This window comes from Parus major, chromosome 20, assembly GCF_001522545.3.
Source record: "Parus major isolate Abel chromosome 20, Parus_major1.1, whole genome shotgun sequence".
Lineage (NCBI taxonomy): Eukaryota > Metazoa > Chordata > Aves > Passeriformes > Paridae > Parus > Parus major.
In genome coordinates, this window is record NC_031788.1 from 10951718 (window position 1) to 10979512 (window position 27795).

General features: G+C 38.7%; 1 protein-coding gene across 3 annotated transcripts in view; it reads right to left on the minus strand.

Annotated features, from left to right (window-relative positions):
• The window catches only part of PHACTR3 (phosphatase and actin regulator 3), a 99959-nt gene that overhangs the window by 71078 nt on the left and 1086 nt on the right, over window positions 1-27795 (minus strand). The window contains exon 1 of one of the 3 annotated variants that reach the window (XM_015647480.3): window positions 1416-1668. The exons of the other annotated variants lie outside the window; for them this stretch is intronic. The gene's annotated coding sequence lies outside the window, so the exon portion shown is untranslated. Of the gene's footprint in view, window positions 1-1415; window positions 1669-27795 lie in introns of those variants that run through there. 3 annotated transcript variants of the gene reach the window in all.

Consider the following 27795-nt stretch of genomic DNA (forward strand, 5'->3'; position numbering starts at 1 on the left):
AGCCACTACTTAAAGCTTCTGAATGTATTAATCATAACTGCTGCCCTTACAGATTACTGGAGAAAAATGTTTGTGATTTGCACTTTAAGGCTGCATCACAATGCATATGTACAAGAAACCAAGTGAAGATTTCAGAGACAACCATAATTCTGGCACTTCCTAAGTTTTTAGTGCCTGCCTTTAAAATCTTAATAATGTGCTTTTAACATAGCAGCTTTCTGGTATATAACATGTGATTATCTGAAATTCTGGATATATTTTCACAGTATCTGGAGAACATTTTGTTTTGTGCTTTAGAAGGATCCCGAAAATAATCGTTATTTAACTAAAACATCTTTGGCTTTCTTTTCCTTTTGCTTTTGTGTGGAGACCACAGAACAGCTTTTCACATACCAGATGAATAATGTGTAGGAAGAGTGAGAGAGGAAGGGAATTGATGGCTTCTTTTTAAGTATTTGAATTTAATTTCACCAGGCACTTTATTTTAATCATAATGCAGATCCAAATTTATAGGGGGGAAAAAAATCTCCTGAATGTTCCTCTACTTTGGTTCATATAAATTACTGAAAAAGTTCATATTCTATAACAGAATACATTTCTTTACTGATTTTTTCAGCTGTTGTTTGAAAATGAATATACATCGATATCTAAAGTACTAGGTACCATAAAAGCTTTCTGTATCTTCAAAACTGCAGCAAAATGCAAGCAGAGGCTTGCTGGACAACTGTTAGATTAGCTGACCAGATTTAAAGGTTTCACAGACAGGAATTTTCTTGCACTGTTGGATTTTTTTAGCAAAACTCTTTTTCTCATCAGTGCCAAGAAGAAAGAAATGAGCTATCCAACACACTCCTAAACTCCGAAGTACGACACTTGCAGTGAGAAAAATTCCTTGTTTCCTGCCCCCATTCCATCCAGCTTCTCTGCAACATAGCTGCAGACATAAATCCCTCTCCCTATTGGAAAAGTGCATTTATTGATCCTGAAATAAGCACGTGTAACAGTTATGCAATTGATCTGCCAGCACCATCCCCAGTTCCCAGTTTGGGAGGAATATATTCCTGGTTATGAAATGGGTGATTTTCAGAGCCCAAAGTATGAAAGAACAATCCTACTTGTTTAGGTAAAAGAGAGCCAATGGAATTTTTTCCTCTATCCCCAATGATCACAGAAAGAACACATTCTTGTATATTTTATCACAAGCAAAATACCCGAGAAGTCCTAATTCCTTCATGTTAAAAGCTTACAGCATTCCCTCAATATAGGACCTCAGAAATATATTTAAAGCTTTAATATCCACTCCCCTCAGCTAAAACTCCCAGTAAACTGATCAGTTTAAGAAAACAAGGCATCTGTATCAGGAAAATTGTATTTATCCATCTTTCTATTCATTTCTTTTATCCCTTGCTACTCACCTCCAGGAGCTGCTGTTGCTCGGAGCACACAGAAGGCAGCAGCTCAATCCGAGGAAGAAAAAGGTTATTTCCTTTCACCCTCTGTTACTGCTCTCCCTTGAAACTCCTTCACTTTCTCTTTCAAGTAGCACAGGAACACAAGGGGGACCCTTTGGGCTCTCTCCAGGTCTGTGTATATTATGTAAAACAGACGAATGCATTTCCTATTTTAACCACAAAAATCATGTCTGCACTGACAGGCGCCGGGATCATTAATGGTGCACTGTGAGCAACAGTGCGAGCCCACGGAATGCTCAGATTGGGGCTCAGCTCTAAATGCACAACCAGATGAAAATCTGCAAATCAACTTCTCTCCCTTGCAAAAGTTTCTCTTTTTCTCTCCCGCAGCAAAGCTGGAAATTGCTGTTTAACCAGTGCATGTCATTGGAAATGCTGGAGCAGAGCTCTACACTTGGTGTAACACCAGAAACAAACACACTGGAGATGTTTTGGCCATTAAAATGCCTCTAACCCCAGTGTAACTTTCGGTCAGCTACCACATCAAACCTGTGATTCCTTTCTCCCAAGACAATTTTGTCTTGTAGCACTGTCAGCAAACTGCTCCAGCACCGCTTGAAAAGATTCCAGCCCAAATTACAGTAGTGAAAGCCTGTTCTGGCCTCTTCCCCTACTATTTTTTTCTAGAATATTTACATTACATATTATTCCCCACCCAGTCTTTGCCATAGTTCCCAGAATGCAGGAAAACAGCCTTTCCTTCCTGCAATCCTAAATGCCTTCATTAGAGAGACTTAACGTTGAAGTGTTTTGGAAGGCAGATGCTCTGGATTTAAAAGAAACAGGAGAGGACTCAGTGAACAGCTGCATTGCTCTCAGCTTCCAGAGAGCCATATTTCAGAATGGTTTTCTACATTATTTTGTCAGTGGGAACATATTATTATCATCTATATTTAAAAATACTGGCTTTCCTGCACGAAGGCAACAGCAGACTTAAAACCACAATGAGTGTTCTGTGCAAGTATTCTGTACCAATGATGCAGAAAATGAGATCCAAGTGAAAAACAAAGTGGTTTAGAAGGTCTTTGCTTGCAAGGTGTCTGTACAGAAGTGGCCAAAAACCCCCAGTACAGGAATTCTTGTACACTTTAATCAATATTCACAGTTCTTTGTTGAAATTTCACTGACTGCAGAGTAATATCTTGTCCTTACTAATGAGCACTATTGTATTACATCTGTAGTACATTGAAATGCTGGAAATTAAATTCGTGTTCCAAAGTTAAAATTTTTCCATTCTAAAAGAAAATATTTTTCAAGCAAACTGAGCACTGTCTGTTTCTGTAGATATTTGATAATGTAATTCCTGAAAGAGTCTGGCAAACAATTCCACTTTGGAGCTCTGAGTATACCTCCTACTAGAGAACTGCCAAAACCCAGAGAGAAAATCTAAACACATTTTTGATAAAATCTTATAAATTTAAAGTAAATCACAGTCCTTTTTTCCCCCAGGAAATAGATATTAACAGTTTTTTCTCTTATTGAGTCTTCTTATGCATCATCTACAACCACCCACATTTGTTTTCCAGAATAGTTTAGGCAGTGACTAAAGGATCCACTGCAGCTCAGGTAAATTGCTTCTTCTGAAAAAACTGCACTGATCATGTGGATAATATAAAATTGATTCGGTTTAATTCAATGAACATATGTAAAACAGAGGCTTTCAGTCATAAATAGAACTTCAGTGGACAGCCCATTGTTTATTCCCTAAGGGATACTTTAGGGACTAACTTTAATGAAGTACTGTTTCAACAACTTATTATCATTGGGAGTCTTTTAATTAATGTCAGTGGCAGTTAAATTTAAAAAAAAAAAAAATACAATGTCCATCTCTTACCATTCTGTGCACAGAAATCATTCCCTTCTGCTTACTGAAGTTCTGGAAAAAGCTGTGACAACCAAAGGCCTAATTTCAAATGTAAATAAAAATATTAAACTAAATCTCTATTAAAAATTAAAAGACTCTTAAAGCAAAGTTCCCAAACATGTGCTTAAATTCGAGAACTTCGTCTTTACAAGGTTAATAGGATTCATTTGTCAGGGAGATGTTTTATGCCAAAAGGCTTCTTTGAGTTTTAAACCCATGTTTGCTAAGCTTCCAGATACTTAAAATTTAGGCACACAAGTTTGAAAATCTGGCAAAAGCTTCTTAAATGCAAGTGAAAAATAAAAAAAAATCTATCCTGGTGCAGAAGTTTCTATGAATCATCACTCTTCAGGCCCAGAGGAGTTACCCAATGCAGGAGCTGTGTCACAGCAGACACCAAGGCAAGAGGAAACTCTGGATTATGAAATGAATAAACATCTTGAGGAAGCTGATGCTTTGTACTCTTGCTGATGGGCAAAATTCCCCAAAAGCTTAGAACAGCTTAACTTCAGATTTTTCAATGCCATAAATCACACTTTGCCTCCTTAACAGGACTCAGACTTAATTTTCTCTTTTTGCATGAGACTCAGGACTCTCATTTTTACACTTCCATATATGAAGCACCTCTGGCTACTTTCACTGCAGGAATAAATCATCTCTACAGTGAATACAGGCCTTTTTAAAGTATCTCTTTTAGAATCTGAACTTCATTCATACACTTTGTATTCTCCATGGAACGGAATTCTCCATTTCTTAGTGGGAACTAAGTTTTAGTCAAGATTTTCTTAGCAAACATGCTTCAAGTATGTGAATTTCATGAAGCACCCCAAATGTCTCATGTGAAGTTCTGTGAATGTGGCAGTAGTTTTGGATAATAGTTTACATTTCACCTGCCAATGCATTTCTGTGTTAGAAGACATTCATTTATTTATGAGATTCATAGATCTTTGGCTTATAGCTAAAATATAAGACAGACTTGGCTGGTAATAAATTGTGACTCCTTTCACTGAAGCTGGCCAACATTCCATCTTTCAACGGCTTCTTGTGCAACTTCTTTAAAGGTCATCCAGTAAAAAGAGAATAAATTGTCAAAGTTTCCAGGTAATGGTTTGGGCAGTTGACAGAGCACAACTCTGGCACACAAATTTTCAATATCAAAAGTGGATATTGAAAATCTTGTTTCCTCACTGAGGAAGGGGTCACTGGGTACAAATTGGGTAGGTCACCTCTGGAAAATCCAAGATGTTTTGCTTTTGATTCCTGTTTTCTAAGAAAAAAATGATAATGAGAAAATCTGTCTGTGTATCAGAATGCTGAGTGTTAATTTTAGAACTTTTCAAATAGAATCAAAGACTCCCTGAGACACAATGAGGAAAAATTGGCATTTGAGTGATTCTTCTTAACAGGTTTTAAATTAGGTGAAATTAGGACTACAACATTCAGTATTTCTTAAATACTCATAAATTGTGTTTGGAATCTGTTTTGAGACTTTTTTCTATCAGACTTAATGAATACCTATAGAAGAGGCATACTCATAAAAATTGGAATCAGCTACTCTTTAAAGCAAAAAAAATTAAGATTAGATTTAGAAATACTGTAGAAAGGCATTTGTTCTCTTCTTGTCATGAACCCAGAGAAATCTCTCTTATTTTAAAGTCTTTGTAATTTGAATACACTTAACACGCTTGGAGTACTTTGTTACTACTGCAGTAATTAACATTTGTAACCTTTGCTGATTTGGATTAATGTTATATTTAGTAGAAAAAGAGAGACAAGAGGTTCCAATATATTCCTGGAAGTATCTTTAAAATGTCCTAAAAATTATACTCAAAAGCTAGAAAATTTATATACTACTGTGTGTCTTGCTCCATCTTAATTAGGATATTTGGGGGGTTAAAATGTGGCAATAAGTTCCTTTCATTTTCTCAATAAGGCCTTTTTTTCAATTTTTATTTTCATCATCTGTCACAGAAATTTGTTGTATGTGTAAGCAATTTAATGGTTCACTGAAAGGCTGTTATGCAACTGAGTTGAATAAAACCCTGTCCAAGCCCAGAAATTACTGTAAGGGGGAAACACTGAAATGGTGAAGGGCTGACAATTTAAATATGTTTTCTGTTGGTATTTCTATCTTTTGTCAGTGGGTTTGTAGAGCTCCTTGTGAGGGCAAGGGGGAAGAAATTACCTAATGTTGGGATGTCAGGGATAAAATCTGCTGCCCAGGCAAGTCTGGAGCCATAATATCGCCAATGGGGAGTCTGTAGTGCCATATCTGCTTAGCAGAGGTCTGAAGTGATTATTCCAACAGTTTTCCAAACAGAATCCACTCAGTGCAATGCTGAGCTATTATTAAAATCATTAAGCCTGGATTTATCAGTGTAGGTGATGAATGATTAAATGCATCATTCCAACTGCACCAGGGTCAGGACTCGAGGGCTTTCTATCAATACATGTTTATAATCCTGTGAATGAATAGAGGGGGTGGGAAGTATTGCCAGTTGGTGAAAATGTCACTGAGGCAGTTTCTGAGCCCTGTGACAACATGTACAGCTATTTCCAGAGCGAGGATCAGGGTGTAATTAATGCAAATGGAAGATCCTGCCAGTACTCCTCAGGTCACTACATCACTTACAGTCCTGTTGGCCATTGCTGTGATTATCCACAGAACAAAGCACTGCTCTGTGAGTGAGTAATGGATAATGGGACCCGAAACTGATTACATCTAAGTGCTACTCCAGAAGCAGTGAAAGACCCAACACTGGGGGTTTTATTTCACCAATACTGATTTCTACAGAAATAAAAGCTCTTCTTAAGATATATGACAGAAGAAAGAAATACCATCATGCTGTACCCTTGGTTCTGCAATAACAAGATATAACTTCACAATTCAGTTTATTTTCCAACCACAGCATCCTATGAGAAACTAGAAACTCTTCCTTGCAAAGAACCTTTGTATTGGACTGGATGATCTTCTGTGATCCCTGCCAGCCTGAATCACTCTGGGATCCTGTGATCTGTTTATGTAATCCCTACAAATAAAATACACGTTCACATCCATCAATTATTTACCAATATTTCTACAGATGTCCCAAATATATGTTTTTGACCTTCAGGCAGAAACACTGAAGCACAGTAAAAAATTCCACTTGGCCAAAGCTGGAAAAGCTTAGAAGCCTGTAAACTATCCACTCTTCTAGACTGCAAGAGTAACTTTGGTAAAGCAAGAAACAATAAATCAGATTCATATTGTACAAAAAATACAAAAGTGAACCAGTTGTTGATAATCAACACCTTTCCTTGGGATGAATTTCTCTATTTGCAATTGAAATTCTGAGCACTAAATAAATTTTTAAGGGAAGCTTTATGGACATTACCTGACATCACACACAACATGTCTTTCTGTTCTCACTTGTTAAAATAAGGTTTTTGTAGTTTCTAACATTTGTCACACAGAGCATATCATTTGAAACAGGGATGACCACTTCTTCACCAGCCAACAAGAAATAAAATGAAAAGAATGATGTCAAAAAGCAGTAGCACTCAACTGTAATCCCTGTAGGAATTTCTCTTATCACTTCCCACATTCTATGAGCATTCTTCACAATCTCTCCCACCTTTTCACTTGAAGTTGTGATGGTCTTTTCAGAGAACAATCAGTGAGAAGGCAATTTCTGCACTCAGTAATTACGAAGTACATAGTTTGTTTCTAGTCAGTTCTGAAATCACAAGTTTCTGTCCTTCCTATATGGGATAAACCATGAAACAACTGAATTATGAGGACAGTGCAGGTGGCACAGGCCATAGCCTCAAAACCTTATTTCCTTTCCTTGGAGGATTAAAACTGGATAAAGTTTTGATCCATATCCATAGATCCAAATCAGCACATCAGGAGTTGTTGATTTTCCTGTCTGGTAATGATTACATGGACTGTTGTTTTGGGCCTCTCTTCATCAGCCTCCCTCCAAAACTGCTGTAAGAATTTGAGACTGGCTCTACATTAATCAGCTAATAAGAGTAGGATATCCCAACACATCATTTATCCTCAGAAACTCACAGCTATCTCTCACCCTGGGAGTTCCAGGGATGTGGTAATGTGGACCAGGGAGGACCACGCCACTGTTCAGCACCAAGGTCAGCTCAGAACTATGTACAGCCAATAGAAAAGGACCCTGGTGCAGTAAGAAGTCAAAATTTGCATCAAAAACACAGAGAAATCCCAACACTTGTTGAACAGAAATAGAGAAGTTTGGTTTTTTTAAATCTAAACCTTATATTTTATTCATTAACTTCATTCTTTATAGGCCATTCTATGTGGAATATAATTCAAATAGATGTGAGATAAGTTTGTAACACTATTTACTTTCAGTAATGCACAATGCAACTGCAGTGGGGAAAAAAGGCAGATTAAGTGAGCACTTGCACTTGCGCGTACTTTTCTTTGAACTCTTTATGTACAATATATGGGCTGAATCATGCCTTTAGGCACAGGCTTGAACAAAGATCATAAACTGAACAAAAATCTCCAAGGACATAATATTGTAGCACAACTCCCTCTTGGCTTCATGATAGGCCAACCACAAATGAGCTTTTTCCAGAGCATTTGACAGCATGTGAACAACATCTTGGACACTCTCACCTAGCAGGGCAGGGCACTGTCACCTGTAAAACCTACTGCTCTCTCCACTTCATGTCTGCTCCTCAGCTACATCCCCAAAAAAGGGGAAATGTGTGTCTCATGTAAGCAGACTGAGACAGACACACATTTTGAGTCCCTTCAATGAATGGACAGATCTAGAGACTGGATCTGTGTAGGTGATTTTTATTCCCTCTGAGTGTGGAAAACATGGAGATGCATTAGGTAGATTGAGATTAATCTATTCCCAGCTTAAACTGATCTAGATGCATGTGAGATGCTCATTTAGAAGGCATTTTAATATATTTTATACATGTAAAAAGGCAAATGAGGTCCTACTGGATTTATAATGTATCAAGCTAATGAGAGCTTTAATATTTAGAGAAAGGGTTATCGTAGGTTCTTAACAAGTTCTTTGACAATTTACTACTGACAGCAAAGCTGGCCTGGGAGTCTAAAATTTCCACAACTTCCAAGTGTTGTGGGTGTAGAGAATTTCGGTACATAGTTCATAAAACTCAAACTGCAGTAAAGTTAGAAAATCTTCCTGATGAAGTAACCTGGAATGTGTACAGCGCTAGAGAGGACGTGGCAAAAATGCACAGGGGAAATCCCAGAAGAAAGACAAAAATCAATCACTGCACATTTACTTAAGTGGCAAAACTGACACATTACTGCACAGAAAGACATTTTGGCCCAAAAGTTGTCCTTTCCATGAATCCTATGGGCTTTTTTACATGGAAATACTTACAAAATCTAATCCAATTTACCTAAGTGCATGGCTTGGAAGTAGTTTAATTAAACCAGAGTAAATTTGCATGAATACTCCCTCCTAGAATTAAAGTCATCTTAATTCAATTTAGGTTCATTTACTTTATAACAGAATAAAGCTAAATTAAATTGAGCTCACTTTAATTCTCAACATGAGTGTCCACACTGATTTTAATAGTTAATTAATCCACTGTACTTTGTAAGTGAACCTGCATGGATTTTCATAGGCTGTGTTTATGTAAACAAGCTCTAAACACGCTCTTATTTTATTTCAAGACTGTTCTATTTTCTGTTACACTCCATATGGACTAATTTAACAGTCACTAGGAGGAGCCAAGTATTAGCAGATTGTTCTTAACCAAGACTGTATTTTCCATCACTGTATGTAAAAGACAATTTTTTATATATTCTCTGAATTACAGTCCTCAATGCAGCCCTTTAGGCCTTAAAACTTACTGATGACAAACAAATGCTAGATATAATTTCTTAGAAAAAAAAGTCTTTAGATTCCATGTCTAAAAATTATATATTTAAAGATACTCCTTTTCAAAATAGAAAAGGAGCATAGCATAGATATAGCATAGCATAGCATAGAATTGGATTTTCTAGGTAACAGATGCACTAAAACCTCAATTTGAAACAATTTTTGGACTCTGTCCCAGCACAAATCAATCATATGGATTCTGAAAATGCTAAGACAGATCTTGAAATGGTAATTAATTTGACATCACAATTTTGATGTCAAAGAAGAAACTCTGATTTATGTAAGTAAAGGCTCTAACTCAGCAATTATAAATGATGGTTTTCTAAGTTTCACTGTTTCCAGAGTTGCTGGGTCCCCTCATTAGTTTAAGTTTTTAAAATGTTCTCCTGTTCATGGGGTGAGAAACTCTATCTTTGGCTGCAACTCCTTTCAAATCACAGCTTGCTGGGCAAGGCTCATGTTAGCTGTGATTGCAGTTGGCAGGGCACTAGATTAGCTGTTGACATCAAGCCAACATTTAATTTTGTTTTCTTGAGTCATCTGTTGCCAGTTCCCATGACAACTGCTCTTCTAGCCTTCAGATTTACTAGAGAAAACCATTAAAATGGCCAGGAGTACAGAAAGAGATCTTTGATGTAGATGGAAGTTCAACTGTTTCCTTCAATGGAAACGGAAAGATCTTTTCAGTTATTACTTTAGCACCACGTAACTTCTGTTCAGGAAAACACTGATGTCCTTGTATTAGAAAAACAGAGTGAATGGTAGTTTTTAACAAGAAATCTGCTTTAGCATCTTGCTACTACAGAATGAAGGTCTTTGTCTCTAAAAAATCATGCCATGCAGAGGACAGGGAAAAAAAAGTATTATTCTATTCTTGCATAGTAGTAACAAAAGATTAAATTTAAGATATGGATTCTTTTGATCTTCTAGAGTCCCTGTACATTTCCCTTTCTTGTTTCACAAATGTGTCACTTAGGTAAAGGATGTATCTGAGGAAGACATCATTACTGTGCTGAGTCAGCCCAGAGGTTGAACCAGACCAAAGGAAAAGGCCAATTCCAATCCTGTGGGAGCATCTGGGATCAAAAATACCTTTTGCTAAAAATACTTGTCAGTGTATATAAAATATGTACAACCCAAAAACCCCCTGGTTATGAAAGCAGAAGAAGAAATTTAATACCATAGTGGATAACAAGCAGTGCTTGTAGTAGAATATTAACACTCAGGGGCTACTTCTAAGCCCATCTCCTGCTGACTTTCACAGGTCCTTCCAAAGTCTGAATTCCACATTCCCCTTATTTGCTGTGTTTGAAGCACTGTGAAGCACTAAGCACCCCCAAATCCCTTTGAAAGAAAAGGAAGCACAAATATAACAGAAATAGGTACACAACTGTCTCAAATACAGCCAGCATCCCAGATAGTCTCTGTATCTCTTCATTTGTTAAAACGTTTCACCTCCAATACATGGAAAAACAAGCAGCTACACAACTCTTTTGTGGGTATTTCCCACTACCCAGGAGCTTGTTCTAACAAGCATGATTTGCAGGAGGATGTCCAATTCCCCCTGACCTGCACAGAAAGGGCAGCACATGGCAGTGCTTGCATCCTCAGGTGAAGATGCAATACTCATGACTGTGTTCTAAGAATTAATGGCCCTCTGCTAAGGCAGTACCCTAGAGATTTTTATGCACTCCATTTAGTTTGTGTTTCATTATACACATCTGGATTACTTTTCCAGGCTGGTTCTTCAACAGCAATCAAGATTCCCAAATGTGAGGATACATAAGCCTACTCTCTTGATTAAACTGGAGAGAACAAGGTGATTACTCTGACAAAAACTTACCTTGACTCTCTTCTCCTCCTCTGCCCAGCAGAAGTAGTTAAAACATTTTAAAGATAATGGGGGTGTATGTAGGAGAAAGGGAAAGATAAGGAGAGAGAGCACAGCACTTCCCCACCTTAACTCTCCCAATCCCAGTGGAGAATCATCTTCCACCAGCTGCAAATCCAGAGATCTCAGGAAGTCAGGTATGTTTGGTCCCAGCCACACTGCAGGAACTGAGTGGCTGTCCCCCAGTTTGGGTATAAAGCCACCCTTGGCACTGGAATTTTGGCACTGGTGTGAATTAGTGCCAAAAGGAAGCACTGTAATCTCCCAGTACTGGAGATTGAACAGCCACATCCACTAAAGCTGGCAGTGTTTATGTAATGGTTTGGGCTGTGAATTCAGGCTCTGTGTGATTGTTTCAGAATGCACTTGGCTCGTGAATGCCACTGAGGCAGACACCCGCATACGTTCAAAATGCTCTGTTTCATGTTTTGCTTTTATCTTTAAATATATTTGAGTAGGTTTTTCCCTCTTCTAAAACAGCTCACATAATAGGTAGAACTAAAAATGATCTAATAGCTTCAGTGCCTTAGAGCTACTGCCATGCATGAAATTCAAACTGTGACTATAAAAAGAAGCAAGGACTTTCTCTCCAATTCACATTTTTAGCTGCTTCTCTGTTTTTTGAGAAGGACAGAACTTGTTCATGTTTCAGGTCAGAATCAGTTAAGTAAAATGCAATCTGAAAGTTATTGCAGATCATCTGGGGAACTGGAGGCAAAAGTCTGGAGGTTTTTGACTGGTTGAGAAGGCAATAAGCTTAGTAAGATTGGTAGTTACTAATTAAGGTGGTAGTGTGACCCAAATTTGCTTTCACAGCCCTTACTGATTTAGTCAGATGCAGTGATATCCATTAGAGCTGAGCAAATAGCTCCTGATGAGTAATGTATTTGCACCTCCATACTTTCTATCCGCATATTCCCTTGATTGTGTCACAGTTTTCCTGTCACCATCACCAGCTTGCATGTGTTAGATTATTTCTGCAGTGTTTGAAATGTGTATTGTCTGCGCTCAGCAGCCAAACACAACTGGTACTGCTCAGTCCTAGTCCAATACCTTATGTCAGTTCATTCTGTGACTGAGTGCAACTCTTAATTAAGTTTATTTGCATGTGTGCAAAACATATGCTTGGCTATTCAAACCTTGCTTTGCACAGATGCTGCCTAATTTTGTTAAATGGGAGAGACCACTATAATTTTTAGGAGAAATTAGCAAAATTAGAATAGATTGAACCATTTGACTGTGTTCCCAGTCTAACATGACTATTTGGTACCTTGCTTGTCAGAATTTAAATGTTATCTGTTTCCAAATGCTCTGAAATAAGAATTGGTGATTTTATTAAGCATGGGTGGCTGTTCCTGGGTTTTACCTTGAGCTCCACTCCAGCACAGGCTGAGACTCGGTGAGTTCTGAGCCATATGCACACTGAGACTCTCCTGCAGGCTGTGTATTGAGACACTCCTGGAGACTGATTTTAGGTTGAATCATAACCTTTATGACTTTGGACGAGCCCACTGAGGAAGCTCACTGTGGGGAGCTGGTCTGTCTGCTGGAGCATGCCTTAATTGTGTCATCAGAGCCTTGGGTCATACTGTGAAGAGGTAGACGATGTCATATCCTCTAAACATGTTCTGACCATTCAGGCATTTAATCAGAGACTGACATATTTATTATGAATAAAAGGAACAGGAGGATACCATAAATTTCTTTAGAGACACTTAATTGACAGTGCACTGGGTAATGAATGACCAATTAATAAAATGAAGGCAGAATATAATGGATTTGTGCTTTGTTTGTACACAGCACGCATCATTAGGACTCTTCAGCCATCATTAGCTCTGTCTCCTCTGCACTGAGTCATTCTGCTCCCTGGAAGAAGTCTGGGCTGCATCACAGAACTGCCAAACCATTCCACTGACAGAGCTACAGCTTTCTGGATTGTCCTCCTGTGCAAGCTGGTCCCATGAATTTAGGGGATTCTTTCCCTTTTCTTTTTTTTTCATTTCATGATGAAATTATGCAGACAGCTCAAGGCTAACCTTGACAGAATTTTCCAAAAGCACAGATGTACAAAGAAAAACCTACCAAACAAAGAGTCTGGGCTCTTGGAGGACTCTGCTTGGGTCACCTGGAAAGGAACAGGGTGTGGAGAAACCAGGGGCAAGTAAAAGTGAATAAGCTTAGTGACTTGAAGTAGCATGACTTTTTCAGTCACAAAAAAATAAAAAAGAAACATTGAAGTAATGAAACAAAACCAAAGGAGGAAGAGCAGTCTGGCAAATTCTGGCCTCTGTGCTATCAACTCTAATAAAGTTCTTCAACTAGTAGATTCTCAAGAAAATCCCCAAAGGGATTTTCTCAAAGTTCAGTTAAATTTTTTGTAATTCTAGTAAAAAATACAGCCCTTGATCTACCAGAGAACTAGACAAACACATAAAAATCAACTTCTGATTAAAAAAAAAGCATTACTCATACTATCTGGTTAAGCAGTCAGTCAATTATAACACACATATCAGTGGTAGCTGTGTGCTTGAATTCTTTGAATGTTTCATTTCATATCCTGTGCTAAATAAAATAGGCATGGCAACAGCATATAGAAGAGTTCTGTTACATACAATGAAGAAAATTGGTACAAAATATACAAATTCTTTTCATGCAAAAAAATCCCATGAGTGCACATATAAAACACTTCGTTATGCCTGTTAGTTATTGTAATTGCCATTAACTTGTGCAATTACTTGCTCTGCATCACAATTCCAGGTGAATGGTTAAATCAGCTTCAAAATGATGAATAGCTGAAAAATCCCATTTGAAACCCCAAGCCATTTCATTAAATTTCTTGTTGTGTAGTAAACAAATTGCATATCACGAACTTACAAACTGCAAGCTGTATTATTTCCTGAAGTGACTGCAGTATTCCCAGGAGAACTGAGGTTGTTGTTTATGGAACAAGAATTCCCCATGAAACAGCAGTGAAATTGTTCTTCCTATCAGGACTCAGGCACATCATGAGGATGGGTTATTTGGGCCCTGTCAAACCTTGGCTGTTCTGCTAGGGCCATTAAACACTTTTTTTATGCTGATTTTTATGTGATCTGAGCATTTAAACACTTTCTGCATAAACCCATTAGCAATAACTTGGTTACAGTCATACATAATTGCCTGGATTCTTTCTTTTTTAGGTGAACAAACTATGGGTGGGGTTGGGTTTTCTGGAGTCTTTTTCAAGGAGAGGAGGACTGAACTATTACAGCTGTAAATGTAATTTTTAGTGGGAAAAATTGGAAAATGAGCATGGTTCTGTAGTACTTCTTAAGGACTATCAGAGTAGATTTGTCCAAGCACTCCTACAGGACTGTTCCACACTTAAATCCTCTTGGATCTAAAGGCTTTGTTCTCATCACTTTTGATGACTAAATGACTTAATATTTGGCTCTACAATTTCTGGGAGAAGGAGCTCTTATAGTGGTATTTCATGAGCTGAAATTCAATCCTAAATATAGCTGAAGTTTGAGCAACCTCTTCTATATGGATATTAGGGGCAGAATTGGTGCTCGAGGTTGGCTTCTTGTAAGCTCACCCCAGGCTACTGTAATGATGTGACTGCAGGCCCAATGGATTTATAGTGATGTGAACCATGAAGAAAGAAAATGTCAGAAATACAGATACCCTTGGGTTGTGCTTTTCACACATGTTGACAGGAAAAACCACAAAATACAAATGTAAACAGGTGATAGCTGCCATCCCATCCTTACCTCTCCTTTTCCCACTTTCCTCCACCAAGGAAAGCTGCAATTGGGTTTTCTTCCAGCAACAATGATGAAAAATGAAAAATTAAAACCTTACAGCTACTTTCTCTCATCCTGGGGATTATCCTAGAGCCTGACCATAGCTGCAGTGCAGAAAAATCTGGGCACATATTTTTAAAATTCAGATTTGAGCAACAACATCAATAACAGCAAATCCCCAAACCCCACCCCCTTGCCCCCTGCCAGGACCTGGACCACACATAGACTGTAATTACCAGAGTTATTGCTGAGGAGAGAACATCCAGAATGCAATTAAGCTATTAGGGCAGGGTAATCAGAATAACTTGCTTATTAGAGAAAACCATATACTTGTCCTACGCTATTATTTTCACTTCTGTAAAAGAGCCTCCTTAGGAGATACGACAATTAAACAGTGATTATGCATGTCAAATCAATTTTCAGTGGATATAGATTATATGATAGCACAGGACCTGAAAGGGAATCACAGTTTAGTGTCCAGGCATTTAAATTGTGCAAATAGTTTTACAGTGATGCACTGGTTTGGATCTGCCAATGTGAGTTCCCATTATCCTCAGTCCAACAAGCTGATGGTCAGTATCAAACACAGATGTGTAATGCCCAGTAAAAATGCATCCAAACTGTTAAATCTCAGGCAAAACCCTAAAAATATAAATAATTACCATTCAAACATCAGTGTTATTGGAATCTGATGCTTGAGCCACCTGGAAGTTGCTGATTTGAATGTGATACTTGTGTGGCAATTTATGAAAATGATACTTTCTACATCTTTGGGATACAATTGCTGTAAATAACCCATCTGTCATAGGAATCATCCTAAATAACCAGGCTGTCACCTCAAGCAGACTTAGATGGTAGTGGAATAGATAAAGCCTTCTTCATATCTCAGAAGGCAGAGTGCCTTTGGGGCAGAAAATGGATGAAATAAAACAGTTTCTTAAACCCACTCCAGACACACTATTTTTACTTTGAAGTCATTCCTTCTGAAAGCCACCCAAGATGAGAGCAGGAGCACTGGGTCAGTCAGGCTTGCTGCAATGGTAAAATGCCTGCAATGGAATCTCTGTGCTTTTTCTGGAGGTTACAAAACATCCGAGCTAGCAATGGTTTTGGCTTGTGCACAGGTGGATGCTCCAAGGGAAATGAGGGAAGAAAAATTTGGGCTTTAGAAGGTGTAATTAAAAATTTCACAGCAATAGCCATGAATCTTAAGTTTGGAACATGTCTTGGATGTTTAGTGAAGTGGAAGAGCTTCATTTTTGTGGTGCTTAATTGATGATTTCTGGTGTCCAGGGACTGTAAGATGTGACCTGAGGCTGTAAGGCAGGAAATCGGTATTGCCATGATAAATTTTGCAGAATTCAGTATGTAACAGTTGTTATTCTCAGGAGAATCTTTCAGCACCAGTTTTTTGACCACTTCTTCACAAATTCCTTTATCTGCAAGACCTGAGCATGCCTGAACTTTGACTCTCTAGCCCTTGCCCTCGCTCTGAGCTTATCAGAGTCTGCCAGTGTTATCAGCTGAGGGACTCTCAGTGCTCTGATGCTGCAAGAGCCATGAGCCCTTGGAGCAGTCACCCAACATGTTCATGACTCAAAGCCAACACCTGTAGGGCTCCTTGGAAAAGCTGCTCAGAGCTGCTCTAGCAGAAAAGCAGGATTGATGTGGTAAAACATCTTCCAAAAAGCTGCTGACCACAGCAAAGCGAAAAGACAGCCACTTACTCCAGCTATACAGACCTTGCCTGCAGCCCTGCTTTCAACAGCTCAAGATGTAATTACACATCTATTCACCACCATTGCAGGTGCAAGCTGAGCAACAGCACGAGTATGAACGCGTGTGGGTGTGCAAATGCCTCATTACGGTGATTTGTTAGCACAGTGAGTGATGCTTTGTGTCCGATGAATGTGTAAATTTGGTGCTTAGCTTACTTGAGTGAAAAAACGTTTAACTTTGCCTCCCTGGCCCGTCTCTCTCGACAGACACTGGAAAAGGAAGTAGTAGTTTGATTCCTTGTCAAAGTAGCAGGTTCCATCTAAAATCTAACCCGGCTCTCTTCTGCTGTCCTTGGGTTTCTAACAATGAAGGAAAGTGAATCTTGAGGAATTAGTCGTGTTGAATCGTATCTTAATCACATGCATGATGTGCTCTTATGCAGCATTAGAGTAAGAGGCGTCACATCTTGTGTTGTCATTTCTGGGACAGAAAACTGGGGCTGTTGGCTGGGTTTAAATCATTTCTGGCATTAACGAGATTCTGACCAGAGGCTTTATTTCATGTTCAGGATCTGCGCTGCATTATTTCCTATTATATCACAACACGTTGCAAAGGAACAGCTAAGTTACCAAGACTAATCCTTTAAGTCTTTCTTTCTTTCTTTACAACATCAGAAAAAATAAGACTATGCCATATTTCTGTAATCTCTCTTGTATTATGAGAATATTATGATCTGTAACAACAAAATCTCTAAAATGCACGATTCCCGCCAGCTCTGATATGCTTAGTCTTGTCCCTTTCTGTCAGAAAAGATATTTCTAAGTCTCTGTGATTTCATTTTAACAGACAATATCTGGTTAAAAATCAGATTATTAATGTAAAGCAGGAAAAGAAGTTTCCTTGTGTTAAAAAACGAGTATATCTGAAAAACCATGATGTAATACCCAAAGTTCTCCTCTTTCTTCAAAAAACTACTTGAAATGAAAGTTAGTTCTGAAGGCAGTGCCACTTTTTCCCTACTTGGATATGTACATTTAGATTAATCTGTTGAAAAGTAGATTTTGTTCCCAGACGACTTTAGAGCAGCTACCAAGATCTAAAAAGATTTCTGCAGTGCTCTGCTGGCAAATTGCAGGGGAATTTCTTGAGAGAAGGAGGGGAATTTGAATTAAAAACTAATTAATTAAACCCACCAGAATTAGCTTTCCATTTCCTTTAATAGGATGAGAAAATAAATTTTATAATATGTTTGAAGTGTATCCTCCTTCTGAGAGATCTGTCCTTTTGGACAATGTGAAAACACTATCCCATACTTTATATTCAGAAAGTTTGTGTTTATTTCTCTGCTGGTATTTTATGATGTCTAAGCCACTAAAAGTATATTCAGTAACTTAACTCTTTTATAATTATTTCATTAGAGCAGCCAAGAAAATCGTGATCTGAAAATTCATAAGCAAGTGTTTGGGTTGGAGAGGTTGGAGATTTTTACTGTTGGGTTTTTTAAAAAAGTTATTGCAAAATATGTCTGAAATCCTAAAAAAAAAAAATAGGAATTTAATTAATATTAAATTCCAGGGTGCAAAGCAGAATAGATTTTTCCACAGGTGCAGGACACAAACAGCTGATTATATAAAATATCATCTCCCAGATAAGAGAGATGAGTAATGCCCCAGGTCATAGTGCAGCTGTTTCAGAAAAGGTTGGTAGAACTAGAAACCCTTGATGTGTTGGAATAAAGCCTAGAAGTTGTGTTGTGAGAGCAGGAGTGAGAAAAATATAAATGGAACAAGATATTGAAAACAGCTTCTCTTGGTTTCTTGCTCCTGGGTTCTTCTTTTATAAACCAGGGTTGTTTAACCCCTTCATCTCCTGTCACCCACAATAACTTTGGAGCTCACTGGCAACTTGGCACTCAGAGGAGCCAATCTGAAGTCTTCAAGCATAAATGAGATTTTTAGCAGTTTAAGATCAAACTAAGGAGTGCTGGATCTGGATGGAGGCAGGCTTTGTTGGTTTATCTGTTGTTACAGCAGTAACACCCATTCTCTCTCCACAAGAATCATTTGGGAGAAAGGCCTCTGGAGCAGGAGCTGCTGAATTTGCTAAGGCAGAAGAGACAGCTACTAGAATGAACTACAACTGGATGGCAAAAAAGTCAAAAAAAACAGTAGAGAAAACAGACTGAGAAGTAAAAAGAGTTGCAACAAGCTCTACCCTGTCACATGAGAACAAGGGAATGTAAGGAAACACCAACCCAATGAGACAGAAGGAATGCCAGTCTTCCAAACCAGCCTGTGTTGCCTTTGGTGATACTTCCTTGGACTAAACAAGAGAGATAAAATATAAATTTCTATTAGTTAGGGTTCCTTCTTAAAACATTTTCATTCATGCAATAGTCTGGATTTTTGAAGGACGCTCCTTTGTATTTCTACATGTTAAAATTATATTTTACTTGGCTTCCTTTCAGTTTATTCTTCTGGTTGAATTGCAGCAGCAAATGTACACCACAACACTAAGAAGTCTCTCTACTATCCATCTTGACAGCTGTAGTTCACATTCCCTATGTTTGCCTTAAGAAAATCCAGATCTGATCATGTCATCTGTTAAGTTCACCACTGCTGCAAGGGTTCAAGGCACCAGCCTCGGGCAGTGGCTGATATTTGCTCCCATTACAGATCAAATAGAATCAAGGTTTAGTGAGGATACACAGTTTTTGTATCATGCCATTCCATCCTGAATTGGTATCAGGAGTTTACAGTAAAATAGTACATTCTCAGGAACCTCTGTTTTGTTCCTAAAATGTAGGGGAATCCCAGGTGGCAGGAGTTCACTTACGCTCCTCACTTGCAGGAAGATGTGTTATTAAGTTCTCTGCAGTTAAGTATCTCCTGAGAAATCTGAAGTGATACTCACAGTTTTTCTCAGTTCTGATTTTTTCCATTCATTTTCTTGAGTTAAACAAGAAACAAGGCATTTAAAACTTAGGTTGGACAAGTGGGGAATCTGTGTGACTCCAAGACTCCATTTCATTTTTTCTAGAGCTTTCTCTGCACAGTTGGTAGTCTAATGGGAGTACATATTCTCTCCTTCTAGGCACTGTAACATGGAGCAAAGTCAAATGAGCAACTGCCATGGAAGGAAATATTTAAGCTGAAGTTAAGTTGAAGTGGTGTATCTGAAAATAGGGTGGTTTTCTTCTTGAAACCTCTGCCATCCCAGGAAGCTGCTACCCAGTCTACAGAACTGCTTTAATTAAAAAAAGAAACTGAAAAAACACTTTTTTTTCTTCTATCCTAAATGCAGAGCTTACAAAATTACAGAAGTCCCATCTGCAAAGCATAAACTTCAGAGAAACCCAATTAAGTCAGTGTTGCATACACTATCATGTTCGCTCTATTTAAACATTCCACACAGATTCATCTCATTCATGATGGAACAATTACAAATGAACTTGCAGGAGCCAAGAAGCTCTCTTGGAGGCTGATTTCCACTCAAGTTCTGCCTGAACTTCCCAAGGCAGCAGGACTGTTTCGAGATGCTGAGCAAATCTGCCCAAAGCATCAACTCCTGTGGGTTATTTGAAGGTAGCACAGGATACTGACCCTGCTGATTTCATGTGAAATTCATGTGGAATTCATGTGTGTTCCTTGAGCCACCCTTCCCTTTGCTCCCAGCCTGTACCAAGCTTCCAGCCCCTGTCAAGAACACTGTCCTAGACTGGACACACCTCAGTCTTGACCCAGTGCAGAATTTCTTATGTTCTTTTAAGGATAAAAGCCCAAGTCTTGGTGCAGGCTGTTTAGTTGAAAGATGAGATGCAGAGCTCTGAGAGCAACTGAATGAAAAGTGACAGCCATTCCCAGCAGATCAATATGGACAAGGCACAGGGAAGACTGCGTGGCCTGAGGGATGCAGCAGCCCTCAGGAAACAGTGAAGGCTTCACTGGTTTGATGTAATGCAGTGATCTGTGTCCACTTGCTGGTTCTGCAGCAGCTGAACAGTTTGAGGATGTAAAAAAAAATAAATTAGATTAAGGAAATTAACACACAAACTGCCTCTTCATTATATGAACAATTCTGAAGTGCTTTATGCATAAGGACAAGCCTTCCTTCAGCTGCAACTACAGGTCCACATTGCTGACCCAGAATATCACTGTACTACAGAAAGCAGGATAAGATCCCCTTTGATTCAGATCATCTTACTGAAATATTTATGCAGACTCAAGCACGGAGCTATTGACCTGCGTCAAGTCACTATATGAGTTTCTCTCTGGGGCATGTATAAATTGTGTATATGTTAGGCCATAAATCAACTTGAATTTCAAACAAAAGCATGGGATTTAATGGTCACAAAGAATCCATTGTATTAGCATCCAAACTGGCTACATTTCAAAGCAAAATCAAGGTATCATATTTACTTTTACTTACTCTTGGTATTTATAGACTTGACCTGTGTAGAGAAGAGAGGGCAATTAATTCTACATATTAAATTTTAAAAATACAGAGCCATAAATTTGGTTTAAAAACCCTATGCCTAACCAAATAAATGGTGTAGCCAGTTCATTACAGCATGACTTGGGCAATCTTGAAAGAGGGTTCCCAAATAAAAGATTTTGGGAAGAATTAACACTGTTACCTAACTGCTCACTAAAATATACAGTTACATTTCCAGATAAACATGATTCCCAGCATTATGTAACTCATTCCATTCTCAAAGTGTGGCAAACATTGACTGAATGAATAATCTTAAACCGCCTTCATTCATAGCTGAAGTGTGAGGATCTTTTATTATTTAACAGACACGAGTTTCTCTTATTTGCACAGAGAAGCAACTACTTGTGTGCACAAGTTATTAGGTGTGTAATTAGGGCAGAGTTCTTTCACTTAAGGTATGAAATCAAATTTGGGGTTTACTTCTATTTTAAAAGAAAGCCTGAATTAAAAAGACAAAGGTAAACATAAAAACTACCAGGTATTTTCAATATGATGAGCTCACTCTCATAAATCCAGTCTAGGTTTTGATGGTGTATAATCAGTGTTTCCACTTCTTGGATAAAGAGATTTTAACAGTTTAAGTGTCTTTTCAGCAACATTGAGACTACCTGCCAACTTGGGATTTAGAAAAAAAGACAACATTAAAACACTTTTTTCCCCCCATTAAAGCTCTGTATTTCCTTTACAGAACTCCAAAGTTTGGCTAAATATAAATCTCCAAACACTGGGAACACTCAAGCACTGTAAAGCCTAAAACCTACGCTCAGCATGAATAGCATACTTATTAACTGACCTCATTTAATTTCTGCAAAAGTAGCATTAAAACATAACTTCACCAAGCTCACTCTTGATTCCCAAAACATAAAATGAGTATCAGTAAATAAAATACTCAGGCAACAGCAAAAAACAGTTTAAGGGTGCATCATGTTGAGCAAGGTAATGATACCCCACCACTGACAGAAATTATATGTGCAGGACCCAAATGATGGATTTGGAACAAGAGAATCCATGGCCAGGAAAGTCCCACCTCTGCAGCTTCCTGAGCACACTGTGCCCATCCTCCTCTCCAGAGATGGGGAGATCATTCTCCCCTCCTGGAAAATGCTGGAGCAGAGCTGCCATGTGTGAGATGAGTCAGGGACAAGGGCTGCTGGGGAAACAGATTCTCTGCTGCAGGACACAGGAGAAAAGGGAGTTCTGTGCTTCCAGTGAAGTTTCTCTGCATCACAAGGACTTGGGGTCCAGTTAGATCCGACCAAGGGACTGGGAATTTGATGAGAAACGAAAAGGCCTTCTCAAAAGCACAGTGGATCATTTCTTAAAATATAACTGCCACTGTAGTACTTGGTAATATGGTGATGATATTTCAGGTGCTGTGACAGAAAAACTCTACATTCACGCAAATAGCAAATGTTTTGGGAAGCTTTATAGGAGTCAGTTTGGATTTCAATGGAAATGAAAATGAGCTATTAACTAATAGCCTGCATATCTCTAGTCCCTACTGAGTATTCCTGAGAACATCCTCCAAAGGTGTGGAACAATAACTTTCTGCAGGGAGCCCTTAGGAACAGGAACTTCTGAATGAGAGAACATCACTAAGTTTCATATATATAAAACATAGGGGTCAGTTATAAACTGGAGCAAAAGCACTGATTAGATAATTTTGTCCATAAATTAATAAAGGAAAGAATGTAGGAGACCTGGTAAAATTCTGTTTCAGAAAAATGCAGGCAAAACAAACTCTGTTAACAGAACAGACTTGTTGATAGAGAAAGATGAAATGGAAACCAAAATCTTTCTGGTGAAAAAAAAAACCAAACAAAACCCCAAACAACTTTTTATAGGTGGCCTGCCTCAAGCATTTTAAAATTCATGCAACAACTAAAGACATCACAGATAAGCCTTTATGTCCCTGATTTAAGTTGCAGTGATCTAAATGACTGCAGAAGCATGAAGCAGCAGCCCTGCTGACAGGCAGGGCACCCACAGCATCTCTCTGTCCTCCCTCTGCTATCAAGTTCTTTCCATCTTAAGCACATGTTGGAAGTTGAGCACACAGTTAGAAGATTTTCTGAATTATGGGCCTGGCATGAATAGATTTGCAGCAAAAATGACTCGAGCAGATTCAGGGAGCTGGCACCAATCTCTGTGCACTCCAGCTGAATTCCTGTTTGTCTTTGCCTTCCCTTTGCTCTATGCCAGCACCTGCAGCCCAAACCTACCACACTTTACTTTCAATCTGCTTTTGAGTTTCCAAATATCCCCTGCCAGCAGATTCCAACATCACTGATGTTACCAGTGTCCTGCTTAAGGGGAAAGCACAGCTTTCCAATGGCTCACAGGCTCCCTACCACTGCTCGAGGCTCAGACTGAGCAATCTTGTTCAAAGAACAATTACAGCAGTAACAGGAATCAATTAAAATCTTCAGCATCCAAATCAACCCAAAAATGGTAAGAGAAGACAGTGATAGATATTGAGTGGCACAGTCCATCCAGAGGAGGTTACAGCTTCAAAACAGAAGATGAAAAAGCCATATTAGAGAGTATTCCTATACCTGCTGTTTATTGCATCCCAGCTTTCCCTGGCCATCCCATGTCCCTGGACATCAGCTTGGATGGCTGATGTCCTTCCTCACTCTGCCTGTGAGGCTCTGCTGGCTTTCAGGTCAGCCTCCAGCCCAAAGAGAGATGAAGTAAAAGGAACATAACACTTCAAATCTCATCTCAGCATCTCTTCTTTGCATCCTAGAAGAACACTTACCAGAAATCTGCCTGCTACACAACTTTTGAATTATGAAAACAAGAAACAGTGATGGAGGACCTTTTAAGTCTTATGCAGTTGTTCTCCCCTGGCATTAATCCAGAGCACAGAGCTGCTGATTACACGTGGTATCAATAGAAATAAAAAGGGAATGAGTGTCTGGCGTAGACATACTCATGTATCTCTGAAATAGCTACTCTGAAGTAGCTTTAACTTGTCAGGTCTTGAAACACACCACACCAGAGGAGAGGCTGAAGAGCCCCCCTTCACCAGGCAGTATGAAATTATGATGACAGAGCTGTTAACAACATCTAACACCACTGCCTGCACTACAACAGCTCCTTGCCTGGATACACATCCTTCACTGGAGGACAAGGAACACATGGTGGACCCCTGGCAAGGTCTGCTGGAGAGCTCAGTAACCCCATCCTGGAGGATTTTCTTTAATTGTGTGGTTCCAGGAAGGAAAGGCAGCAGCACAGACAGCAAAATGTGATGGCATCAATGTGTACTTATACAAATTCAAATGGATTATCCCAAAATTAAGGGGGGGAGGGGGATGACATTTTCACACATTGTCATGGTTGTCTGTATCTCCTCAAGTAATACAGAGTTTTGACATGGTGTGTTCTTCTTCAGTCTGTGCACCCCTCCCTTTTATGATACAAATCAAATGAGATTGTCAATCTTCTCTCTGCCCTGTGACTGCTGGAGGGATATAATGAGAGCAATATTTTGGCTTCCTGCAACTGTCTCTCAATTAGATGGTGATACTGAAATCTGTTCTCTTTAGACTCCCCTTTCTCTCTTGATCCTTATCTGGAAAAGTGGAGGAGGGGAAAGACATATAAGATACGGAAATTCTTGACATCCCTGGAAGTGTTCAAGGCCAGGTTGGATAGGGCTTGGAGCAACCTGATCTAATCAGGTCAGTAAGGTGCCCATGCCTGTGGCAGAGAGTTGGAACCACATGATCTGTAAGGGCCCTTCCAGCCCCAACCATTCTATGATTCCATGAATAAGATTAAATTCACTTTCTTAACAACAGCCTGGCCTAGACACAGTCTATAGTTAAGCAAGACATGAGTATTTTGATGTCTGTTTCCCAAACTAAGGGCATCCTCCTTTTCCAAGGCTTGCTCACTCAGTGTGACAGTGAGCTTAAACAGACTCAAACACGAAGCCCAGTGTTTGTTGTACTACAGTAATTCTCATATAATACTGTTCAGTGGCCATAAAATAGTTCACTTAAATACAGGCTGAAATGCATGATTTTATCTTAAAGGAGAAAATAAATAACTGATCCAATTAAAGCAAGGAAACACTCATTCCTTCTTATCTTTCTTATTTCCAGTATTCTCTGCATTACCAATAGGACCTCTATGCACCATTTAAATGCTGGAGAAAGTCATCTTTTTGTCAGTAGAGCCTGAACTGAAGTCCATCTTTTCTTCTTAGACCATGACTGTGACATCTTTACTGATCACTGTGAGGAGCTGCTGTTTAATTAAAGTTGCACATGAAGGATCTAAATCACTGAATTTGTATCTCTGATTTGGAATTTGCCTCTAGTCTAGTTTACTGAACACCTTGTTTATCTGACTTATTATAGGAATATTGGTAAGATTGTAGTGGCATGTGGTAATTTTGTAAGTTTTTTATATTCAATTAAAGTCACTGTAAAGATTACAGCTCTTCTAAGGTTATAAAATAGCTTTTCATTTCTACAGTGAATGCTTTGTGAAACACACTAGATAAGAGGCTTTATCATGAAGCCTTTATTGTTCAAGGCTTGGAGTAATTGCAGCTTCTGCTGGCATTAGTCAGGACTGTGAGTATGAGGACATCTCAAAAATCAGCATCTAAGGCTATTTGAACCAGCCAGCTACTGAGTTATTCCATGCTCCTGCTGGATGAAAATAGAGTCCTCTTTAAAAATGAACAAAACACAATAAAAACCTCACAAACAAACAAACTTCAGCTCTGCTCTCACATGGGGAAACTCCCTTTGACATTTCACAGAAGCTACAGTTCATAAAAAATTGCAAATGAAGCACTGGGAAGGTGAAACAGCCCTCATCATCTGCAGCCTGCTCATCCCGAGCTCCTTGGATCTGATGTTTACATCGCTCAGGATCAGCTAAAAACCAATGATTTGGTCCAGTGAGAGCAGACTCTGAGACAGCCAGCGAGGTTCAAACCCTGCTCTGATGGGTCAGTTCTACTGGTTAAACTGGTGTTTCAGGAGGGAAAGGAAAATGAAGTATTGCATCACAGGATTTCCTTCAGGGAATACACAAAAATCTTTATGCTGCCAGGTCTACACTTTCAGCTATGGCACTGAAACTTCCTACATAAACAAAAAAACACCATAATTGCACATGTCAAGAAGAGGAATATAAATATGTCTTTAAACCAAAAATCCATCAGGAAATTTTTGAGATTCTAAGCTGCCCTACCACATATTCTACCTCAATGTACTTTCCTCAGTAGGCACAGCCAAATGAGTTGATGCAGAATAATCCCTGACCACATCATACAGCCAAAAAACTGTTCCAAAACAAGAGTGCATCTCCAGTAAGGATATGGCATCACTCAAAGGCCAGGTAAAATTAGGAATGGTTTTTGTAGGGATCCTACACTTATGCTCATATTTTGGTATAATTTTGGTTGGTTTGTCTGTAATTTAAACATGCAACTTAAATATTAATAGGATTAATTTATTTTTTAGATTAACAAAGAATCTTACATGTTCACACTTCTCTACATGGTTTGTCTGTGAGCAGGGTTGGGATGTAAACACAAACTTTGGACATATCATTTCCCACTCCTAAGACTGGCTTTTGACCTAGAGTCCATAGATGTTTATGTTGGTATAATAATAATGAATAAATTATTATCCAGGACAGTAAAATAAGACAAACTGCAATTTTATGTCATCTAGCATTCATAATTCTTAATTCCAGATTTTAGTCAATTTTATTCCAGATTTTTAAGTAGCCAAATGTGTGAAGTTGCTCATAATGATTGCTCATAACACTGTAGGGTAAAATTTTATTTTAATTAAGCAATTTAGGTTCATTTCATTATCATCTGGAAGCATACAGATGTTCAATACTATTTGATGAACAAATTTAAAACCTGAAAATATTACCAAACATGCTACTCCTATCACTGACTATTCATACCTACCTGGACAAAAACAAATATGTATTTAACACCTTTTGTTTCTCTCCACATGTTTCATGAATAACAGAATACATACAAGACACCTTCTCTTGCATTTTAGTAGAGCTTCTGCCATGCAATGGGACACTGGCTTATCTGATGGAGCTGGTAATAGGGGAAAAATGCTCCTTGGTATTGACAGTTCCCTCCCCTAACAAAAAGCACAATAATGTTTATATCTTTGTCTATTTGTCGGACATGTTGTGTACTTTCTTTGTTGTGTGTCTCACAAAGGCCAAAAGAATTAATTAGAGGAAAACAATCTAGAGGAATTAAAACTGAGGTTGCACACGCCTTCCTTTCATTAGTCACTTCTGCTTCCAGAAATCAAATGGCAGAAACATACATTCCTCTTTCAGCCAAGATTGCCCCTTTGGGAGTGAGTCGAGCAGTTCATGTTAGAAGAGTCCTTTGTTCCCTTCACTTAGGGTATCGGAACAGTTGGTAATCAGGGATAAATCATCCACTGTTTGCCTTAATTTAATTTGTATTTCACTCCAGACCAATGCACTCACAATTGCTTGATAAGGCAAATAAATAGAAGAACTCAAATTAGATACAAATATTAATATCCTCATTGGCTCAGAAGGAAGCAATATAGCAGGTGTATGAATAGAGCCTGGAATATTTTATTTACTCAGTAATCTGAGAAAGGGGAGCAAAGTTCAACCCGAAATTCCATCCAGGGACTGT